Consider the following 23,332-nt stretch of genomic DNA (forward strand, 5'->3'; position numbering starts at 1 on the left):
TATCATAGAATCAAAGAATCATAGAAAGGTTTGGCTTGGAAGGGACCTTAAAGATCATCTAGTTCCAATCCCTCTGAGCAACCTGGCCTTGAACACTTCCAGGGATGAGGCATCCACAGCTTCTCTGGGTAACCTGGTCCAGAGCCTCACCACCCCTTGAGTGAAGAATTTTGTCCTAATATCTAATCTAAATTTACTCTCTTAGTTTAAAGCCATCGCCCCTTGTTCACTACACTCCATGACAAACAGCTCACCTGTAGGCCTCCTTTGGATATTGGAAACCTACTATAAGGTCTCACCAGAGCCTCCTCTTCTCTGGGCTGAACAACCCCAAACCTCTAAGCCTGTCTTCATGAGAGAGGTGCTCCAGCCATCTGATCATCTTTGTGACCCTTCTCTGGACTCTTTGTAATATTTCCATGTCCTTCTTGTGCTGGGGGCCCCAGAGCTGAATACAATATTCCAGGGGAGTGTCTCATGAGAGCGGAGTAGAGGGGGAGAATCACCTCCCTCAGCCTGCTGGCCACACTTCTTTTGATGAAGCCCAGGATACGGTTGGCTTTCTGGGCTGCGAGCACACATTAAAGGCTCAAGTAGAGCACTCCCAGCTCCTTCCCAACAGGGCTCCTCTCAACCCATTCTCCACCCAGCCTGTACTTGTGCTTGGGATTGCCCTGACACTGATGCAGGACCTTGCACTTGAGCCTTGTTGAATGCCATGAGGTTCCCACAGGCCCACCCCTCAAGCCCATCCAGGTCTCTCTAGATGGCATCTCTTCCCTCCAGCACGTCAACTGCACCACTCAGCTTGGTGTCATCATCAAACTTGCTGAGGGTGCGCTCAATTTCACTGTTAAATTGACAAAGATGTTAAACAGTGCCAGACCCCTGAGGAATACCACCCATTACTGATCTACACCTGGAATATGAGACTGTGCAACAGATCTGATCTCCTTCTTTTAGTACTGGACATTTCCAAGAGAAAGAATCCCAAGAGGCGAAGAGGAATGCCCTGAGAAGCAGCCAGAAGTATTTGACCACAGCTGTCACTGCCCAGAAAAACAAGTTTAAGCCACTGCCTGGGATATCGACTTCAAAGCTGGAGCACTGCAATGTTTTGTTTAGCATGGCATACATTTGCCTGTTAGTCTCAAGGTTTGGCATGTAAACTCTCTCTTAGCATAAATAAGAAAAGCCTTGACAAGGAACATGACTAGAAAACAGACTCCACAAGATGTTCTAGTGTAATGTACCAGCTTCTCACAGTCAAATAAAAAGCATCTGTGCAGCTGACATACTGTCAGCTCACCTACTGGAAACACAAACTGGGGAGCAACACCACACTGTGTTACCTGACATTAATCATGTGTTTCGTGTCACATCAACAGGATTTTTCCATGTGTTATTTTCTAGGATAGTTTCCTTGCTGCTCCTCTTGTTCTGTATATAGTACAAACGTAATCCAAAAGCTGCAGGATGACCTCCAAAACACCGCTAAATTTTTAGCTCTTTCTTTCTTATCTTTTCTCCCACATGAATTGTCTGAGTACATGCTTCAGAGTAGGATTTTGCCTCTTCAATGAAAATTTAGATTTAATGACTCTCAAAGTCTCTCAATGACCTCCAATTTTCCTCAACAAACATAATGAAAAAGCTCTCAGACTCTGTATCTGGCAAGAGCAATCAATACTGTTGAATAAAAACTAGCCTATGGATCACAGAAGCCCTTGAATCAAAGAGTCATTAAGGTTTTAAAAGACCTCCAAGACCAACTAGTCCAACCTTCCCCTACTACCAATGTCACCCACTAAACCGTGTCCCTAAGCCCTAAGTTCAACCTCTCCTTAAACACCCCCAGGGACGGTGACTCCACCACCTCCCTGGTTAGCCCATTCCCATGCCTAACCACTCTTTCTGAGAAGAAATGTCTCCTAATTTCCAACCTGCCTCAGGGCATGGTGAACTCTGGTCACAAGGAAGTTAATGCTGCCTGAATCTGTATAGACATGCTGAGCTGAGCTATGGGCTGGAAGGAAGATGCCATTAGGCAGAAACTGCATCAGAGCATTCAAGTGATTTTGTTTTAGTCAGTAACTCCACCTAAACCACTGCGCTACCCAACACATCCCTGTTACCCGCTGTCAGCTGCATCCCCCATTTGCCAGTAGGCCACACAAGGATGACTTTCTGTCATTTCAGTGCATTCATCTGACATGATGACAGAATCTGCTTCCGTAAACAGCAATTCAGAAATGAGCAAAATATAAAGAGGAAAAGCAATGGTTACGGGAAAGTATACCAAGAAAGGCTACGGGTACACTTGAGACCTTCTGTTGGCTGCCTAAAGTCTTCGGGCTTCAACAAAGACTGCTACAGAAATTTAGCTCTTTGGCTGTGGTAACAAGGCAAAAGAGAATTGTGGGGGCTGCAGAACAACCACAGGCCCATGGCCTTACTGAATTTCTGAGGGCTGCTCTTAATGCTCTGCTTATTTACACCACAGTTCTTAAAAGCTCTTCTCTGCATGCGGTAATTTGTAAATCAGTACAGAATATAAAGATAATGACTTTCTGGTCTAATATTTTACATTAATTTGCAGTTTAAGTCATTGAGAATAACAGACAATTAGGAAGACTGGTCTTATAGATAAAGTGAATTTAGTCCGAAGAGCTTTATGATCTAAGAGAAGTATTTCACCTACCCCCTCCCTTTTTCTTCTCCTACTTTTAAAAGCCAAGAACACTAAAAGCCCTAACAAATTCTCTTCATTAGCACTTGTAGTAATTTTACCCTGCTGGGCAGCTGAACTCCACCGCAGTCACTCTCTCACTCCCCCTTCTCAAAGAAAAAAAGGGGAAGAAAATATAATGCAAAAGGGCTCAAGGGTTGAGATGAGGACTGGGAGATCACTCAACAATTATTATCACAGGCAAAACAGACTCAGCATGGGGAGATTAATACAATGTACTGCCTATCACTAGCAGACCTGAGCAGTGAGAAACTAAAAGCAAACTAAAAACACCTTCCCTCCATCCACCCTCTTCTACCTCTTCCCCCTGAGCAGCGCAGGGGAACAGGGAATGGAGGCTGCGGTCAGTCCCTGACACTTCATTTCCACTGCTCCTTCACAGTCACTTTGCCCCTGCTCCAACAGGAACTCCTGAAATGAATCTGTGTGGGCTTCCCACAGGCAGCAGCTCTTCAAGAACTGCTTCAATACAGGTCTGTACCACAGGGTCCATCCATCCCCCAGGAGCAAGCTGCTCCAGCACGGGTCTCCCATGGGTGGCAGCTCCCCCCAGACCCCTGCTCCTGTGGGGGCTCCTCTCCACGGGCTGCAGCTCCGGCCCGAGGCCTGCTCCTGCGGGGGCTCAGCAGTCTTTTCCCTTTCTTAAATCTGCTCTCCCAGAGGCCCAACCAGCGTCGCTCACTGGCTCAGCTCTGGCCAGCAGCGGGTCCCTTTCTGAGCCGGCTGGAGCTGGCTCTGATCTGACAAGGGGCAGTCTCTGGGCTCTTCTCACAGAGGCCGCCACTGGCTTCCCCCCCACTACTAAGCCCTTGCTGTGTAAACCCAATACATCTAACATGTGTCTGTGCTTGAGATTCACTTCTAACAAAAGGCCCAGAACATACAACAGATACATCAACATTGTCCAAGGTGAATGAATAAGGTACTTAAGAGCGCAGAGCAGCTGTTTCAATTACAGCATTAACAGCCCAAGCCCTAAGCACTCAGTACTTCTGGAAACTCAGTGGTGGGTAAGGAACAGAGCCATCTTTATAGACTATAATTAAAAGACCAACACGAATTGCACATTCAGAAGAAACACGCAGCAAATGCTTTTGGTTGCAGTTGGTCATTTTCTATTTCAGCCTTCCACAATTTTGCTATGCAATATGAATGACCCCCTTCATAGGATGTGAATTGCAAGCAACTCTAGCACTCCTATCCTGCTGCTTATATGTGTCTCGATTTTTACTTCACAACATATATATATATATATTTAAACACCTTCTTCTATTCTCCTCTCCTTTTACAGGGACAGGTTTGTATCCTGGGGGACTTGGTGAATGTAGAATGTTCATTTCCAAGCAAGCAATGTCCCATGTAAATCATCAGTCCATTGCAACAAAAGAAATAGTGATCCTGAAATGGTATTTCATTTCATGCCTGCTGATGTGAGCCATGTAAATTCAAGAATTTGTCTTAAAACTTGTTAGTCACACATCTAAGTTTTCAGGCAGCGATGATTCTAAACAAAATAATGGAGTTGGTTCAAAAGCACACGAAGAGATTCTTCCCTGTTGTGGTTTAAACCAGCAGGCAGCTAAGCACCACACAGCTCACTCCCCTCCTTCCCCCCAGTGGGATGGGAGAGAGAATTGGAAAAAAAGATAAAACTCCTGGGTTGAGATAAAGACAGAAAAGAAAGGAAAAATAACAAGGATAAAAAATACACAAAGCAAATGATGCACAATGCAACTGGCTCATCAGCTGCTGCCCAATGTCCAGCCAGTCCCTGAGCAGTGACCAGGCCCCTTGGCCAACGTGCCCAGTTTTATTGTCGAGCATGACTTCACACGGTATGGGATATCACCAGTCCCACTCAGCTGTCCCCTCCCAGCTTCTTGTAAACCCCCCACCCAGCCTTCCCACTGGTGGGCAGCATGAGAAGCTGAAAAGTCCTTGGCTCTGTGCAAGCACTGCTCTGCAACACTAAAACATCAGTGTATCATCTGCTTTATTCTCATCCTCAATCCAAAGCACAGCAACACAACAGCTACTAGGAAGGAAATTAACTCTGTCCCAGCCAAAACTGGAACCCTTGAGCAAATTTCTGTTCAACCAGACACAATAGAGCAGACAAATAAAACAAATTCAATTTTACTAAATTCTGACAAAAAAAAAAAAAAAAAGAAGTCGGTTTTATTCCCCTGACCATACTGATGCAGCAGTATAATGCAGTCACTTATGGAATGAGACCTATGAAGGTTTTCACAGAGCACTATAGCATATTGATCCCCTTGGCTTGAGTAACAGGTGCCAGGGAAAGATACTCTGAAGTCCTCAACATACCACTAAATAAAGCTTCTTGATACCTGGTTGTTATGAAGGCGAGGAAGCAGAGATACAGCACAGGAATACACTACAAAAGACTCCACTAAAGGCTGATAGAAATTGTGGCCTGAGGTCAGAGTAGTGGATGTGGCAACCTCTCTGAGTACAGCACTTTCTAGGATGGACAGGGCTGGCCCTCTTCTGCTAGAAGCTCTGAGCTCAGTCCCCATAAGCATCCCACTTCACGTAAATCTGACATTATTTCTGCCAGTAGAGGAAATATTTCTCAGTCTTACGGTTACGCAAAGACAAACAGCTTCCAGACACCTTGCTAAGTAGAAATTAGATTAATAGCTAATGTAATGTATGCATAATGGCAGACTGGAACATCTGTCATCTCACATATGAGGCAAGGCTGTGAGAAGACTGTTTAGAAGAGAAGGTTCAAGTAGCATCTTATGAATATGTACAAATACTTTGCTTTGAGCAGAGGTATCATACTAGGTAATTTCCTGACATGCCTTTCAACCTCAATTATTCTGTGATTCAGGTAGAAGGTGCTCCATTGACTAAAGATCCCTGTCTTCACTGCTGTTTTCTTTAACAAAACATGCTGAAATACAGATGCTCTTGGATCAATGATGCTGGAGGCTCAATGGAAGGCACATCTTCCATTTTTTTTTCCAGCTATATACCGAGAACTTCAGTTGTATGAACCTAATTAGCACTGAAACAGGATACATGGATGAGAAAATGCGTATTATTAACAGTTTACTGAAGTAGTCTGTGCTTTACTCCTCTTGATGTAGGCCTTGAAAATGCAAAGAGCCAGAAAAGCACCAAGAGTTATTTCTGAAGCTTCTATCAAATGCTTCAAATCTCGCTCCACTCTCAAATTAACTTCAGAGTCAAAGAACCATTTTCTTGTCAAAAGTGCAAAATGTAGTAAGTATTAAGCAGCCTTTCCCTGGAGAGAAACCCTTCAGACCCTTTTAGACATTTGCTCTGTGCTTGTCTACCTTATACTTTGTTTTGTTTTTTTTTTTTGGGTCACTATTCTCTATTTACAGAAGGGGAAGGAGAACAGGTTATTTCTTCTTGTTGTTTTGTGCAAACACCAACATTCATAACTCAGAAATATATACATGTGTGTTAATGGGGCTCTGGAGAACACTGGTGAACATGGGCAAATCACATTAAGTCCAGAAAGTCCATCTGTCTAGCCAGTGAGAAGATAAGGAGAGGACAGTGGGTGAGCTGGATAACCATAGCACTGGGGAGCAAATGAATCAGAGTGTGCAAGAACATGTGGATTAGAGCAAAATGTATGCAGGAGCGCTAGCTGCATCGGACATGATGCCCCAGAGGTAGCTAAGATTGTGACAGCATTCTCATTGTGGTTCTGATTTGTGGTTCAAACAAGATGAGGAAAAGGGTGTGCTTTGAACACTTCTGGATGAAAATAACAGATTAGCGCAAGCCAAACAAAAGCAGTGTATTTAAATAGTTCAAGGCCAGTGTGGACTGACCTTTTATCTGAGAAAATTTCTTCCTTAGTCTCGTCTTGTTTCCCTTTCCTTCAGCCCTTGGGATGTCAGCATGCAGCCATGAATCAAGAGCACAGGAACACTCTGTGCACTATTTAGCATTCTTTAAAGGGCATGAGGCAATCTGTGAAACATTTCATGAAAAATCCATTGAAAAAAGTAGAGTGATCTTTCTAGTGTTGAAAACCAAGCTGCACAAATTACAGTCCAGAGGAAATATCAGTTGCTGCTCTTTTTCTTTTTGCTTAGATAATCTTTATGAACAATCCTGTACTTACAACCTTCACAGAAATATCTGTCAATATCAGAAAGAACATATAGCTGAAGCTTATAAGTATGAATCAGAAATCCTATCTAAAAATGCCTAAGAAAAAAATTACTAAATGAAAAGGAGTCTTCATAGTGAATTTCAACATCATCACTTATTCTAGGAAAATGGGGGGAGGCGGGAAGTGGAGGAAAAGAAAAAAGGATGGAGACAAGGTGAAGATAGAAGATGAGGATATAGCCTCCTGAAATAAAGCAATCTGTAGAAACGTGTAAGACTAGTGAACTTCAGTTCATCTGAAGAGGGGGAAAGGGAAGTCACGTTATAGTGGAGAGACCAGAATACCACAGAATAACTAATGCCCAAGGTCTTGCTAGCGATTGTTCCCAGTCTTATGTTCCTAGCTTTAAGTCATATGCTTTAACTCAGCCAAAAGCTGGTGGTGATCAAAAGCTGTTTGCTTCTAACAGCTTTTTAAAATCAAAGAGTGCAACAGATTCAAAGCTTTCTCTCCAGAGAGAAGGCTTGTTTTTTTAATTTATTTTATTTTATAGAAAAATAAAAAAAACAATACTGTCAAGTCTAGATTACGAACACTGATACGGGTTTTTACCCTCTGAGGACAAACTGGGCTTGGACTACAGTTTCATCTCTCTCTCAATTTTACTGAAAAAAACTGCTAAATATGAAAAATACTGTTTTAATTCATATGAACTACAATATTCATGGCAGAGTTCAGCAATCCCTCATTTCTAAACTTAACCAAAAGAAAAGAAAATATCTATATATGGGTTATGCATCAGCAATGGAGGCAAGGTGTCAACAGGAACATATGTACAGGGCCAGGGAAGTTGAAGTGTTAGTCAAAAGAAGATAGGTAAAGCAAACAGAGAAGCAAAAAATCTAGAAACATGAATAAATGAGATGCAGAGACCTAACTTCAATAGACATGGATGCTTTATTCATACTTCTGTGATGTCTGATGAAGTACAGGAGATGAAGATTCATATTCTCACTCTGTTCTTTCTGCATTTCAGGGTAAGGTTCTCTTAAAAAGCACACCATGCATCTGTACAAGCTATGAAGACTAAATCTTTTTCTCACCAATAAAAATTATTCCTGTAGTTTACAGTTGAAACTTACTGGCATTGCAGGAAGATGTTCCTGAATAAATGGAAGACAGTCTCCAAAGAGGATAGTTCCACTTAATGCATTAAGAAGAGCTAAAAACATCAGATGCATACTAAATGTCTGCAGTCTTTGGAGTCATGTCTAAAAACTGATGAAAATGGGCATGGCTCTGCTTCTGAACAGGTTTAGGATTACCACCAGCTATGCTCTATTGTAACAAACCACCACAAATGAGTGGGGAATGACAGACTTGGCATGTATTAGCGTAAGTCTCCCTTGAAGGTTCAGACTCATATTTAAACTCTTCTTTCTTATCTGAATATATTTACCTACCCTTAGTCCTGATCCAAAGAAAGTTTCTTGATTGGGCCTTTGGAGTGCTGTAACAGAATTCTTCTAAGCTGTTTTTCATATGGATATATTTTTTTTTCATCTCTCTGTGGTTGCATAGAGCAGAGAACTGCAGCTGAATCATTTATACTCAGCAGAGGTGGGTTTCTGTGGAATAATGTATGAACGCAACAGGTGGCCAGAACACTGCTTTTAACATGTTTTTTCAGCTAAGTGTGCCAAGAAAGTAAGTGCCAGCTAACAACGTACAGCAGCTGTATCCAGCACTTGTTAGACACTGCAACTTGAAACATAAAGTTCAGCTGCTGGTAGTTTTTGCTGAACATACATTTGAAAACTTTTCTTTTACTGAGCCTACCAATAAACCAGGGATTATGCTGGCTAATTACTAGGGAAAGGCCCTCAAAAGCACTACTCAACTTTGAAGTCTGGTATGGAATTAGAGGTGAAATCACCATTAGGAATAGAATTCAGTCTTTCAAAAAAACATGCTAAAAGTATTAGTTGCAGACACACCCTTCTTTCCCAGGTAAGACAAAGGGAAGTTGAGCTGAGGGCAGTGCAAGAAGCCCTCAAAGACTCTGGATGGGAGAAGAAATTTTCATCTTCCAAAGCACATGAAAATGAGAAAATTCTGGGATAGAAAAAAAAACACTAGTAAAGTGTTGGCATTGTTTTCCACCAGAACTTTTCTATTTAGAACCGTATCATCCCAAACCAGAATGAGAAGCAGGTGTTTTCAGTAAAAGAGAAAGTTTAGGAATAAAGAAAAAAAGGGGCAACAAATCTCAGCTATGTAACAAACAAATACAATTACATGTCAGTTTGCATTATTTGGAAAAAGCCCTTTAGATCCTTTTGGATTCAAATATGTACAAGCAATTAATTTTTTTTTTCTTTCTAAATAACAGCTGAATACATACACGTATGGTACTCATGAAAAGCCTCAGCATAATTTTACGGGAAACATTACACAAAGCTTCCCCAAAGGGCAAAACATGGAACTGACATTTGTTTCAACTCTGGATTCCACTAAATCAGAACAAATATTACTCTATATCCATAGTCTAGTGCATCATAAACAATATGAGTTCCTGATAATATTGTTATGGCAAGAGTCCCAATACAAGGCTGCGTATTACAAATTGCTTTTCTTAAAGTGGAACTAAGACAGAAAAAGAAAATATAAGATCTCTGGAAGCAAGCATAATAAAACCTTCGGACTATTCAGACTATTCATGGAGAAAGTTGCTGTCTCGTGGGGCTCAGATCAAGGGTGTTACCAGTAACCTCTGGGCATTATACAGGCTTCAGACTATTACCCACTCCTCATATTCAGCCAGCTATCAACCACTACAGCCACTCTTCCCCCAGCTTGTAGTGCTGCTTGGGGTTGTTGTGCCCCATGTGCAGGACCCAGCACTGGGCCTTGTTGAACCTCATACAGTTGGCCTCAGCCCATCAGTCCAGCCTATCCAGATCCCTTTGCAGAGCCCTCCTGCCCTCGAGCAGATCAACACTCGCTCCTAACTTAGTGTCATCTGTAAACTTACTGAGGGTGCTCTCAATCCCTTCGTCCAGATCACTGAGAAAGATACTCGAGAGAACTGGCCCTGGTACTGAGCCCTGGGGGACTCCACTAGTGACCGGCCTCCAACTGGATTTAACTCCGTTCACCACGACTCTTTGGGCCTGGCCACCCAGCTGTTTTTTTTTACCCAGAGAAGCATATATCCATCCAAGCCATGAGCAGTCAGTTTCTTCAGAAGGGTGCTGTGGGAAATGGTAATTTATTAAAAGGTTTATTAAAGTCTAGGTAGACAACATCCACAGCCTTTCCCTCACCCACTAAGCACATCACACCTTATCAGGGAACCATTGAAGGAGACCAGGTTTGCCAAGCAGGACCTGCCTTTCATAAACCCAGGCTGGCTGAGCCTGATCACCTGGTTGTCCTGTAAATACTGCGTGATGACACCCAAGATAATCTGTTCCATGAGCTTCCCTGGCACTGAGGGCAAACTAACAGGCCTGTAGTTTCCCAGATCCTCTTTCTGGTCCTTCTTGTAGATGGACATCACATTTGCTAGCCACCAGTCAACTGGGACCTCCCCAGATAGTCAGGACTGCTGATAAATGATCAAAAGCAGCTTAGCAAGTGCTTCCGCCAGCTCCCTCAGTACCCTTGGGTGGATCCCATCTGGCCCCATAGGCTTGTGTACATCTAAGTGGAGAAGCAGGTTACTAACCATTTCCTCGTGGATTATGAGGACTTCATTCTGCTCCCTGTCCCTATCTACAAGTTCAGGGGGCTGGGTACCCAGAGAACAGCTGGAAGACAATTTAAAAGGAGAAATTAATTTGCAAAGCTTCAAGAAAGCTTTACGTATTTGCTCTCAGCCTACTTCCATCCTTTTTTGCCTTTGCTGTGTTGAACTGATGAGTCTTCAGAACAATTACATGCTAGTATCAGTACTACAAGTATTTGCTCAATGCCCACTGCTCTGCTCCAGCTATTACTTTACCAGCAGCTTTTTGTTAAGAAGCAGAAAGTGAGGTCAGTACCCAGTATCCCTTTATTCCTTGACCTATCCACTTGCACTGCAAACAGGAGTGCCAAGTAATGTCAGGTGTAAGGAAGAACGTGATGATCTGAGCACTAAGCACAGGCTTCTCAAAAATAGGCACTGAGGTTTGGCTGACCTTTTCCCCAAATTAAGTCAGGGTTGAACACACTTGCTTTGCTGGGACAAGAATCAACAAATGTCTATATTTCTGAAAGTCCCACCTAGGTTCTTCAAGAGTTATACCAAGTTCACCAACTCATGTAATAATAAACTGAGGACCTTTTGGACAAAAATAATTTTCAATCTGTGCACAAGATCAAGTGTTCAAAATGTTTCCTTCTTTTTTTTTTTTTTTTTGTCTTTTGTTTTCTTTTTGTTTTTCCTCCCACATAAATGATACAGCATTTCAATTTTGTATTTAATTTCTAGTCCCTCCAACCTAGTCCACCAGGGAACAGCACACTACCTGATCCAAAATTTCACTAAAATGCCCATGATCAACCAAAAAAACCCCTTAGCTTCAGTATCTCATATACCTATATGGCACTTGAGCGTCCACCCACACACCAGAAAACCAACGTTAGTCACACCCATCTTTGACATCTTCTACGTCCCTTGAAGATAATTTTCAAACTAGGACTTATGGTAGCAGTATTTTGGAGCTCTGTGATTTATGCACTAAACAATCCTAAGAAGATGATCCAGGCCACAGCACAAAGTTGTTGCCCAGGGAAATACCACATGTGATGTCAGGCAGTGTGGCTGAAAGAGCAAACACTCCCAGGACATAATTAGCTCTAATTGAGAAATAATGTCCTAACCTTTATCTGACACTACCATGAACTTTCTTTTATTTTTTTTTTCTGTGAGCAATCCCCTCACAGGTAATACAGAGCCAGTCCTGTAAACACCTCTCTCCAACAGATTTTGTTAAAATTAAATAAGGTACTTGCTGGGTGTATTTCCTTCTGTAAGTTCTGGCTTCAAAAAGCCTTTTGTTGTTAATCAGAACTGATTAGTAGTCTCTTTGCTGGTGATTTGTGTATCTTGCTGCAAACCACAGCTCTGGGAGACATACGAAGTTCCAGTAAGGGACATGACCATAATCCTGGTTTCTGATCCATGTGGATCTTCAGTGCCATAGGAGTTAGTTAATGCTCATGGTACTATAATTAGACAGAATGAAAGCATATTTTGTCACTTTACAAAGCAGCAGAATGTGTTTTTCTGCAACACTTCGGTCTTGCTTAAATCCTTAGGGATCCCTGTCCTAAATTCCTGTCCTGAAAACAGGAATTTTATAGTGTCAGCATCAAACCCAGTTTGTGAGTGAGTATGCTGGCAAACACAGCTCTCAAAGCCATTGACTGGATGACGCTTCTCTACTCTTTCAAGGTTTTGATTACTTCATGAAATTTTTACATCCTTTCTTCCCTTGAATAAAGGAATTCATTCCTCAGAATGGTATATGTTGAAGAATTCTTTACAAAGTCATTTATCTCTCCAGGGAGACTTGTTTCCCTCCAATAAACATGTACAGTTGCCTCTAGTTTCATCCTTTAGAATGAGAAAAGGTACTGAGAAATTCATTGCAGAAAGCGTGTTGGGGTTTTAACAGCAAAATCTCCCACAGTACACTAAGAATATAATACAGAAAAATGAAGTGTTTGTTATTAGATTTTTAGATTTTTGGGAGCGAGATAATGGGACTGTGTGTTTACTGTCTTTTCCCAAATCTGCTAGAAGTCGTAAAGCTATATGATAATTAGTATTTTACATTCTACCTTGGTCTCCTGGTTCTGATTAGGATAGAGTCAATTTTACTCCTAGAAGTTGGTACGGTGCTGCATTTTGGATTGAAGATGAACATAATGTTGATAACATGCTGATGTTTTGGTAGTTGCAGAACAGTGCTTACAGTAGGTCAAGGACTTTTCAGCTTCTAATATTGCCCTGCCAGGCTGGGGGGGCACAAGAAGCTGGAAGGGGACAGAACCAGAACAACTGACCGAGACTGGACAAAAGGATATTCCGTACTATTTGATATCATTCACCATATTCATGCTGAATGATAAATATGGGGTATCTGGCTGGGGACACACCACTGCTTGGGGACAGCCTGGGCATTGGTCAGCAGGTGGTGAGCGATTGCATTGTGCATCAATTGCTTTGTAGATATTATTATCACTATTATCATTATTACTATTTCTTTCCTGTTCTATTAAACTATCTTCATCTCAACCCATATGAGCTTTTACTTTTGTTTTCCCCAAAAAATTCTCTCCCATGGGGGGAGTGGGAGGTATGACTGAATGTCTGGTGCTTAGCTGCCTGCTGGGTTAAATCACAACACAAGGAATGGCTGGAAAAAAATGCATCAATCAAAATAAATATCTAAGGGAGGTTACCCTAGAAGAAAAGACCACATTTTCAAATAGATCCTTAGATTAATACAGTTACCAGATGCATTTCTATTTACTGTTTGGAAATATGGTAGCTCTGTCTTGGGAAATAAATAACAAATAAAAATAAAAACTCTAAAATATTCCACTGGCTACTGCTAAGAACAGTCTGGTTGAGAAGAAAAGAACCTTAACTGAAAAATCCTTTTTTCAGTTTAGAAGGTTACAGATCAAAATCCCCATCTCAATCACCAGCAAAAGGGAATTCCAAAATGCACCTCTCTGTGGTATCTGCTTCATCTTATGTACCAGGTTGTGTACCATCTTATTATGTACCATCTTACCATCAGATTACGTATCATTTTATGTATCAGATTAAACATTAAACGTGCAGAAAGCAAACAAGAAGGTAAGAAAGGCTCTGTTGATTGAGGTCTTCACCTGGAAGATACCAAGCCCTGGTTCAGTGAGCATTTAATGTTGGTTATTCAGATGGATACTGCTGCCAGGAGAAATTAAAGCTGTAATTCCAACACATCCTGGCATTATCTGTGAGACCTTCTCTAACATAGAAGAAAACGTTTGCCCCATCAAACTGCACAGATTGTAACTTAAGAAAATGCTACTAGTTGTCAGAAGCAGTTCCTTCTTACTTAATTTCTTTCTCATCTTCAGCATTTTCCTTCTCTTTCCCCCATGTGCATGATGTAGAAGGAAGTGGATCAGGCAACTTCAACTTTTTTTTTTTTTTAATTAAAAGATAATTACAACACTGCCTTTGCCAATGCTCTTTTTACAACATTCAAAAGGTTAAAAGCAAAAGAAAAGTTTGTTCACTGACTCATCTCTCTGTGAGTAACAGAAAAAACTACAGATTTGTATTCAGGGTTTTTGTTTTCTTTCTTCTCTCTCATCTGTCTTTCACTGTAAGAAGGGGAAGCCTTCCCCTGTGCTGGAAGGCTCATTAGCTGCTAGGTTATGACTTCACAAATGTTATAACCTTGCCATATACAAGCAGCCCTGAGGGAACATTAAGTCAGAAAACACAAGGTTTATTTTCAACTCCCAAGAAACAAGGTTTAGGGAAGAAAACAAACAAACAAACAAGCCATGCTGTAAAAGCTGCCTTGCCATTCACCTGAAGGCTCAAGAAGCTGCAGCTGTGACAACTGTCTGGAGGAGGCTCCTCCCAGACCAAAAGAGAAAGAAATAAAGATTTATTTTTGTGTTTCTCTTACCTAAGAATCTTACAATCTTATCCCTTACTTTAGAAAGGGGCATGGGAGAATAATGGGGAATTGAAATCCCCTTTAAAAATAATTTGCATAAGCAACATGATTTCTGTGCTCAACACCTTTAAAACACGGAGCTAATCCAGCACCCAGTACAATCTCTGGGTGCTGCTGGGTGCCATACAGTGAAGGCAGAGGAGGCTGAGCAGATCAGGAGGGAGTTCCTGTCAGTGCAGCAATGACGAGATGGCCCAGGGCTCAATGTGTCCCTGGAGGAGAGGCTCCTTCAAGCACCATCATCTGTAGGCAAACCCAGGGAGGCCCTGGGAAAGAGCAACTCCCAGAAGAGCCCTGGCTTGCCTTGGCGGTGTTTTTCCTTTCAGCATCTTAGAATTTGCCTGGTATAGAGATAATATCAAACGCTTGCTCTCCTTTCATTTTGCACCCAATTACAGTCCTGTAGCTCTGAAGAGGGAATTCCCCACATTTTGTTACAGTTCTCTTTCTAATGCCCTTTCCTCAAGTATCACAGATTACTGTGCAGATGGGTATAGAATGAGGAGACACTATGTATGGTGTCTGTGAAGCAGAGACTGATGACTTTAATCTGCTTCAGGGCTTTTAAACGACACTCATTATTTCAGCGTTTGCCGGAGTCTATATTACTTTCTCATGGTTCTTGCTGTCCTCTCCTGAAAATAATGCAGGACAATTTCAAGCATTCATTCTTCTGGGGTTCACATAATATGCCTTGAGCAAGTCTGCAATGAAAGCCTAATGTTGCTCTGTACGTGATATATATAAAATATTTTCATTAATATTTAGATATATGAAGTACCTATCACCTTAGTGATAAACATTCATTGGAACCACGCTGATGGCAGCGGTAAGAGCAGGAGTTGGCCTGTTAGTACCTCAGCACTTTCTTCTAACCAATTAAAAAAATAAAACAAACAAACAAAAAATCAGTAGCTTAAAATACATCACAGCTTCAGGTTTAAAACAGAGCCTTCTGAGAAGTAGGTAAACCCTTTCAAGTGCCCAAGTTTGCAAAATGGAGATGGTATTATTATTATTATTATTATAGAAGCTGCTCCAAACCCTAGCTCAGAGTTCTTCAATTTTTGGTCACAGAAGGAACAAGATATCCAAAAATAAAACTTCCCTTTATCTTGAGAAAGGTTTTTCACAAACTCTGAACTACCAAATATAGGGTAGAACTTGCACTGAAGTTTCTTACTCATTCTTACCCATCTGATCAGACCCTATCTGGCTCTCTTCACCAGTGGCAGGTCACAGTTAATATTAATATATGGTTTTCTCTCCCATCATCAGCTGGCAAGAACAAATATACTGCTAACAGAGTTCAGGAACAACCAGGCATAAAGGACCCATTAAGAGACAGAATTAAAACACTTCAATTTGTTAGAGACTTAAGCAGCAGCTATGTAATCCTGAGTTACTGGAGAACTGCAGCTTCAAGGGCCTCTCCTTCTGCTTCTTCCCCCTTCCTTAGCTGGACTGAAAAGACTTAAGAAATATAGAACATGGAATATTTTGATGCCACCCAATAGATCTACTGGTCATTTAATGACAGCGCTAAGATACTTTAAAATAATGTATTTGCTCTAGGCTGGGCACATTTTATGCCAATAAGGCTTGGTAGGTCATTTTAAAGTAGGATAAATTCCAGAAATATAGAGCAGGAATCCAACTTTTAACCAGATTCAGATTCTCTGCCTAAAAAATTGTATGCTTCAGTGGCACAAATTGAATTTGCATTACAAATATTATGCCTGGATTTTGACAGTCAAACTCAAAAATAACTCCAAGACTGCTCTGAAGTTTCTGAAATAACTTGGACCCTGTTCCTGAAAAATCTTAAAACGTGATTATTAAGCTTAATCTTAAAACGTTATTATTATTCATGAAAAGAAATTCAATTGATATTAATAGGTCATGACTTCACAGTAGTCATAACAGTAAATCAAATAATCATACACTCATAGAATAGAATCACTTAGGTGGAAAGACCCCAAAGATTATCAAGTCCGATCATTAACCTAGCACTGTGAAGACTACCACTAAACCATGTCCGTAAGCACCAGAGCTACGTGTCTTTTAAATACCTCCAGGGATGGTGACTCAACTACTTCCCTGGGCAGCCTGTTCCAATGCTGCACAACCCTTTCAGTGAAATATTTTTTCCTAATATCCAAACTAAACTGCCCCTAGCACAACTTGAGGCCATTTCCCCTCATCTTATCACTTGGCACTTGGGAGAAGAGCCTGACCCCACCGCGCTACAGCATCCTTTAAGGTAATTCTGTAGTGTGATAAGGTCTCCCCTGAGCCTCCCTTTCTCTAGGCTCAATAACCCCAGTTCCCTCAGCCTCTCCTCATAAGACTTGTTCTCCAGACCCCTCACCAGCTTTGCTGCCCTTCTCTGGACATGCTCCAGCACCTTAATGTCATTCTTGTAGTGAGGGGCCCAAAACTGAACACAGTACATGAGGTGCAGCCTCACCAGAGCCCAATACAGAGGGACAATCACTTCCCTGTCTTGCTGGCCACGACCTTTCTGATACAAGTCAAGCCATTGTTGGCCACCTGAGCACACTGCTGGCTCATATTCAGCCAGCTATTGACCAAGACCCTGACTGCTATGTAAGAGATTTACATGATCACACCTGGTTTAGTACTAATTTCGAGGAAAGAAAAATTACACCAAAGAGGTAAAGCTACTTTCTGATAGAGATTTTTATTTATGGAAGAGTTAGAGAATGAAGTGTTATTCTCTTGAGAGTGTTATACAACTGCATATGGTAGTGAAATGACTGTCTCCAATTTTCATCAGCATTACTGAGAGCAAAGGGTACATAACACCCAGCAGGGATGGTCATAAGTTTCTGTCTCTTTAATAAACCTGTTAACAATAAATTGGGCCTGACCAAAAGCGTAATAATGCATTTCTTATTGATGAGAGTTTGAAATGTTTACTCCGTAACCTCCAAGGAGCCACTAAAATTACTGCTGTGCAGGTCTTGTTAAACTCTGGTCTAGTTCAGTAAAGCGTATCATTGCGTCTATGGGGAGAGTTACACTGCTCTGAAAGTCATTTATGCCTTAGTGATAATTAAATGCATATTGTACCTTAAAGTTAGAGCACCAGGAAGCTTTTGTTTATTGACCTACTTTAATTAGAAAGTAGTTTACTTATTTCTCAGCCTGTTTCACTGTCTTAAGTACGTTGGTCAAAAATTTAAAGATGGTTAAAATCTTCTCTTTTTTTCTTTGTTTAAATTATTTTTTATAAATACTACACAGTACCACATCACTACCAGAACCAGAACCTTTCCCTTGCAGGTCCAGTTGGTTTCTACTTCCAGTTCTCTTCAAAGCATGCCCCATAATCCACGTGTTTTAGAGAAGTGCACTACGTGGTAAACTGTCACTGCAAGCCAGTGGAATGCCAGGAAAAGAACAGAAGAAAAAAATTTAGGGTTTTGTTCCAACCAGGCTCCCTCTGTTAACTGGTGACTGAGTGAGCTCTACATAGTCTGTGACTCGGCGATTTGGATTAGCAGGATTTTTTTGGAAAATTTAAGCTTTTTAATTCTTAATAGGATACAGTTACATTAAATGAAAGAGGAAGGTGAAAACATGGGGGTATGCATACAAACACGTAATAAGAAAGTGTGAAGGAATTATTTTTCTCCATCATCCTTGCAGGTTAGCACAGATAATAGCAGTTTCCTGTCCTCTCCTCCAGGCTGGGAACTTTGTTCACAACAACATGACTTGATTCATATCATCCCCTCCTCATCTTTGCATAGAAAACATTTATCTCAAAAAACATACAAATACATTTTTGGAATGCTTTTCTGAGCAGCTGCTTGGGACTCATGACCATAAGAAAGCAGCACAAAGCTGTTGAAATGACAGTCCAAATTAGATAACGAATTTGACTTTAGCTCCCGAGATGTACACAAATACAGCCTATACATGTAGCAGAATGCAATGCAGGTAGGAGAAGGCTACAATCAGTCAGGGAAGCAGCCCCATACTGACAGGACCTGGCTACAGCAGGAAAGCTGAGGTGAAATAGGGGTGAAAAAGAGGTGAAACATTGCGCATTGTACTTTATGCTGACCACAGATAGCTAACCCATTGTTCTGAGACCACCAAAGCTTAGCACCACAGAGAGCTGTACTCGCTTCTCTGTGCTACTGTGGTAGACTTCTAAACTACAAAGACAGCTGCTTTGTATTGAACGCAGTCAGTGGATTGTAGGAAGTCTGAAAAGAAAGATGCTGTGTGATACCTGTGCTTTAATCAGACATGCTTGACGGTTCTTTCAATTCAGCTTTAACTGAATATGGATCCAAAGGGCCAGCAATCTGATCTGAATACAAACTGAAATGCAACCAAAGGCAAGACAAGGCACTCTGTTACAGCGTTCCTCCTCCTCCTCCACATTACGCCAGACCTCTGGGATTGAGATCCAGAAAGTTCACAACTTTCATTAAGTTTATAGGCATGTACTCCCGTTTGTGCATCACTAAACATAGGAATGAAGCAGACCTTACTGAAGCTGTTCATAAGGTCTTGCCAGATGCAATCCCGTGTCTACAGCAGCAGAGATAAAACGCTGTGCTGCACCGTGGCAATGACACCGGATACAATGCTTGAACACCATGTTCAGCTGTACAGGGAGCAGTCAACAGAGCAGTTAAAGGATAAGAACATTGCTTTGCTGATCACTTCATGCACTTAATGCATTTTCTCCTCCATCAGGAGGGTACAAGCAACTGAGTCAGTACTAAGTACTAGTGTTTGCTGTTATGATAAGGAGAGAGTGTACTTCTTGATTGCATTATAGATTTCAGCCAGGCTTTCAAATGTGGAAGCCTGATTTGTATCCAAAACAGACCCTATGGGCTATAACCAAGACAGACTCTTGAGTGTAAAAATGAGCTACTGACTAACACTGTCTGTGCACAGCAACAGTCATCTATGCCTGCAAAATGCTCTGTCTTCCCAGCTCTTGTGAGTTCATTACAAACCATGCAATGCCTGATGTCTTTCTCAATGTCAGCTATTTATCTCTAAAGTTTCCAGTCTTCATTGTTTAGGGGAAAAAAAAGTTTTAAAAAATGTGAGGTGAAGTTTTAAAAGCCAGAGGCAAATTTGCCAACTGTATAATTTTCAATCCAGAAATGCACGATTTATGAATATTAAGGAGTGGAAATACAACCCGCAAAAAGAAATGAGAAATCACAGTATCACAGAATGGTTTAGGTTGGAAGGGACCTCTGGAGATCATCTGGTCCAACCCCCCTGCGCAAGCAGGAACTCCTAGAGCAGGCTACCAAGGACTATGTCCAGACAGCTTTTGAACATCTCCAAGGAGGGAGCCTCCACAGCCTCTCTGGGCAGCCTGCCCCAGGGCTCTGTCACTTGCACAGTAGAGAAGTGCTTCCTGATGTTTAGATGGAACCTCCTGAGTTCCACATTGTGCCCTTTGCCTCTTGTCCTGGCATTCCTGGCACCATGGAAAAGAGCCTGGCTCCATCTTCTTTGCACCCTTCCTTCAGGTATTTATAGACATTGATAAAATCCCCCTGAGCCTCCTCCTCTCCAGGTTGAACAGTCCCAGCTTTCTCAGCCTCTCCTCACAGGAGAAGTGCTCCAGTCCCTTGATCATCTTGGTAAATTTAGTAAGAAAGTACATGTTTTATAAAGCTTGTAGCTTAATTATTAGTACTAGGTACACAAAATAAAGAATTTTGGTAGATAATCACATCTAAAATAAGAATCCAGAGCCTTACTCTCCTTAAATAAACTTTATAAACTGCAGATATTTTAAGGCAACCTGAAGTTAACCTCTAACACAAGCAGGTATTAGTTACAGATGCTTGGGCAGCTCCCACCCCTCCTTCTTCCAGAGCTACAAATTGAAATTTACTAGTGAGGTGAGTGAACTTCTCCACAATTCACAGAGCGTGAACTAACTTTGCTTTTATTTAATGCCCCAATTTGTATCATTTCTATTACAATGCAAGAAGCAAGAAGACCAGAATTGTGCCCAACTGAACCCCTTGAAAAGATCCTTTTAGCAGAACTGGTGCCAAGGCTGCTGATTTACAGCACTAGAGCACTTGTGGATTAAAGCATTTCCCCAACACTTCTAAACAAAAAGAAGGAAAGAAAAAGCATGACTAAATCAAGCCAGACAATCCCTGAAACACGGCTGGCAAGGCTGGAGTCCTGTCCGTAGGGGCAACAAGGGGCATGCTGGTAGTTACTCAGCAAAGTTTGCTTGTATTTGATGTGCCTGCCTTTAATTTAGTTTTGAAGGTGACTGAGGCTGGAGAAAGAGTTCATCTCCTACAAACATCTCCCCTTAAATGGCAGTTTTTTTCGGAGTATTTTCCTTCAGATATGCCATATGGTTCTTAATTCAATTGCACATCATAGGATCGTGCTGGATGAAGCACGCCAGGATTCCAGAAAGCAGCAATGGAGAAAACATTTATCCCCAACAGACTGAGCTGTTGAGGATTTGATAAAACACAACTCTCATTCCTTTTTCCTCCACAATGATGTGATGACCTGGTGGGTATTTTCTCCCATGTCTGCATCCTCTTGTCGGTTTCAAAAAACAAAGCCACTCTCTCACTGGAGTGGCACAGAAAGCAAAGAAACTGGTCCTTCCCTTTCCTGCAGCACAGTCTGTTTCTAGATCAGACGGTTTGTGTGATTCCCACTCGAGACGTGTCACAGACCAAGTACCACAACATGATAATGAGCACAGCAATGTGTCCAGATGCAGACCACAGCACAACAGCTTCATCCACGCTGTAATGCTGTCAAAGCATCTGCTAATTTGCACACATTTGCAAGCCCTTGCTGCAAAGTCCTGCCCCTCTCAGTTGAATTTGCTAATGAGACTCGGTCCCATGCTACATGAATACGTGGCATTCAGACCCCAAATGGACCGAGGCCCGTCAGCCCAGAGCAGGGCCAGCACTGACATGCACAGCAGCTGCCACCAGTACAGGAGCCTGGACCTTCCATCTGCTTGGTTTCTGTGGAGTTCTGGGTTAAAATAGAGGACCCTGAAGACACTCAACAGGGGACAGGATGGGTGAAGTGTAAAAATGAAAATCAACCTTGGCACCAGTTTTTGCAGTAAATCTCAATGGTACTAATTATTTCATTTCACATGCAGTTTGATGTACCCGAGATAAATGGTTAGCTCTAACAGAAACAAAAGGAAACCGGACCTTCCACTGTCCCTCGACTTTCCATACCGCCGCAAAAGGTGCAAGTAAGGGAAAGGGTGCTAGGGAATTAGGACGTGAGATTGCCAATGCAGTAGTTTAATGTTTATGGAAACAGTCCTTGCGTGTGAAATTCACTTGATTACACACACTTCATTGAGAATGTTGGCATTTCACCAATATTATCTCTAAAACTTATTAGATCAGGAAAACAGAGAATTATTGTTAATTATGTTCTCCTGAAAATATAATCATCAGACTTAAATTTCTGAATCTTCTATATAATCAAAGTGTAGAAACAACAATAAAAATCTTCTCATTAAACTGAGAACCATTTCCTGATTTCAGAAATGCTAGAATTTAAGGATACATTAAAACTCAACAACATGAAATGTTACCATGAAATTGACAAAATTAAACTTACAGTTAAGTAGGAGAAAATAAAGTTACAGTGGACTCCGGGAAGTGCAGTGTATGTATTTCTACTCATGCATCACCTGAATATTAAATGTGCCAGATTATTGATTTCACTAGTTATGTAGCCTGCCTCTAGCATACAGACACTACATGATACTTGGGATGAGATAAAATACAGCAGTAATCTTAATGATGTTGTAAACTTTCTCCCAAATTATTGTGAAGACAACTGGGACCTCCTGTGCAAGGTCATAACATTAATTACAGTTTAAGAAGGTAAGGAAAATAACCAGCTTTCCATGCACACACACCTTCTGGGTGGAGAAGGGGCAGTGGGTGAAACAAAACACATGAAGATAATTTACTTAGAAAGCATTTGATTCATTCAAAATTCTGTTAGGCACTGTGGGAAAAATGCAGTTTGCACTCAGAATACAAACACTGTTGTTTGATAATGTCCAATATCTACAAGATGAAGTCTGTAAATCTGTACAACGTAGAAGACTGCCCATTGCTACATATATCCCTCTAGTCTCATTTCCACACTGGAATATCTTCTTCCATTTAAGCCCAGTGAAAGTGAACCGATCAACACATTCGGCCACTATTAGTGTAATCTGAACTACATGTGTAAATCCATCCAGTGTCCCAGGGACAACCCATTCCTCATTCTGTGAAAGTATTAACTTAAATTTATAGGGCAGAACTGAAATTGCCAGGTGCATAAAATCTTAATTATGCTTACACAAGAAATACTAGATCTTCCTTCTCTCGCCTTGTAGTACACACAATTCTCATTTGAAACAACAGCTGAGTATGCAATAATAATTTGTAATGTGAAATACTGTTAATGTGTTTCCTGAGAGTTTCTTTTCTAGAACATAGCAGAAATTACTTTTATTGCTCAAGTTTTCATTACAGAAATGTCATAGTACATATATCTTTGGTCTCTCATGTACCTTGCTACAGGGCATGACAAGCTAATGACAAGGCTTTTTTCCCCCTCTCCCTCCCCTTCATATTATCATCAGTGCACTAATATTTAGATTTACTTTGGAGCAAATAGTAAATG

At 41.3% G+C, this 23,332-nt stretch overlaps 1 protein-coding gene across 5 annotated transcripts in view; it reads right to left on the minus strand.

Annotated features, from left to right (window-relative positions):
- ALK (ALK receptor tyrosine kinase) overlaps positions 1 to 23,332 on the minus strand; it is a 284,889-nt gene that overhangs the window by 108,021 nt on the left and 153,536 nt on the right. Inside the window, exon 1 of one of the 5 annotated variants that reach the window (XM_068675873.1) lies at positions 8,339 to 8,472. The exons of the other annotated variants lie outside the window; for them this stretch is intronic. The gene's annotated coding sequence lies outside the window, so the exon portion shown is untranslated. Of the gene's footprint in view, positions 1 to 8,338; positions 8,473 to 23,332 lie in introns of those variants that run through there. 5 annotated transcript variants of the gene reach the window in all.

This window comes from Anas acuta, chromosome 3 (genome assembly GCF_963932015.1).
Source record: "Anas acuta chromosome 3, bAnaAcu1.1, whole genome shotgun sequence".
NCBI lineage: Eukaryota > Metazoa > Chordata > Aves > Anseriformes > Anatidae > Anas > Anas acuta.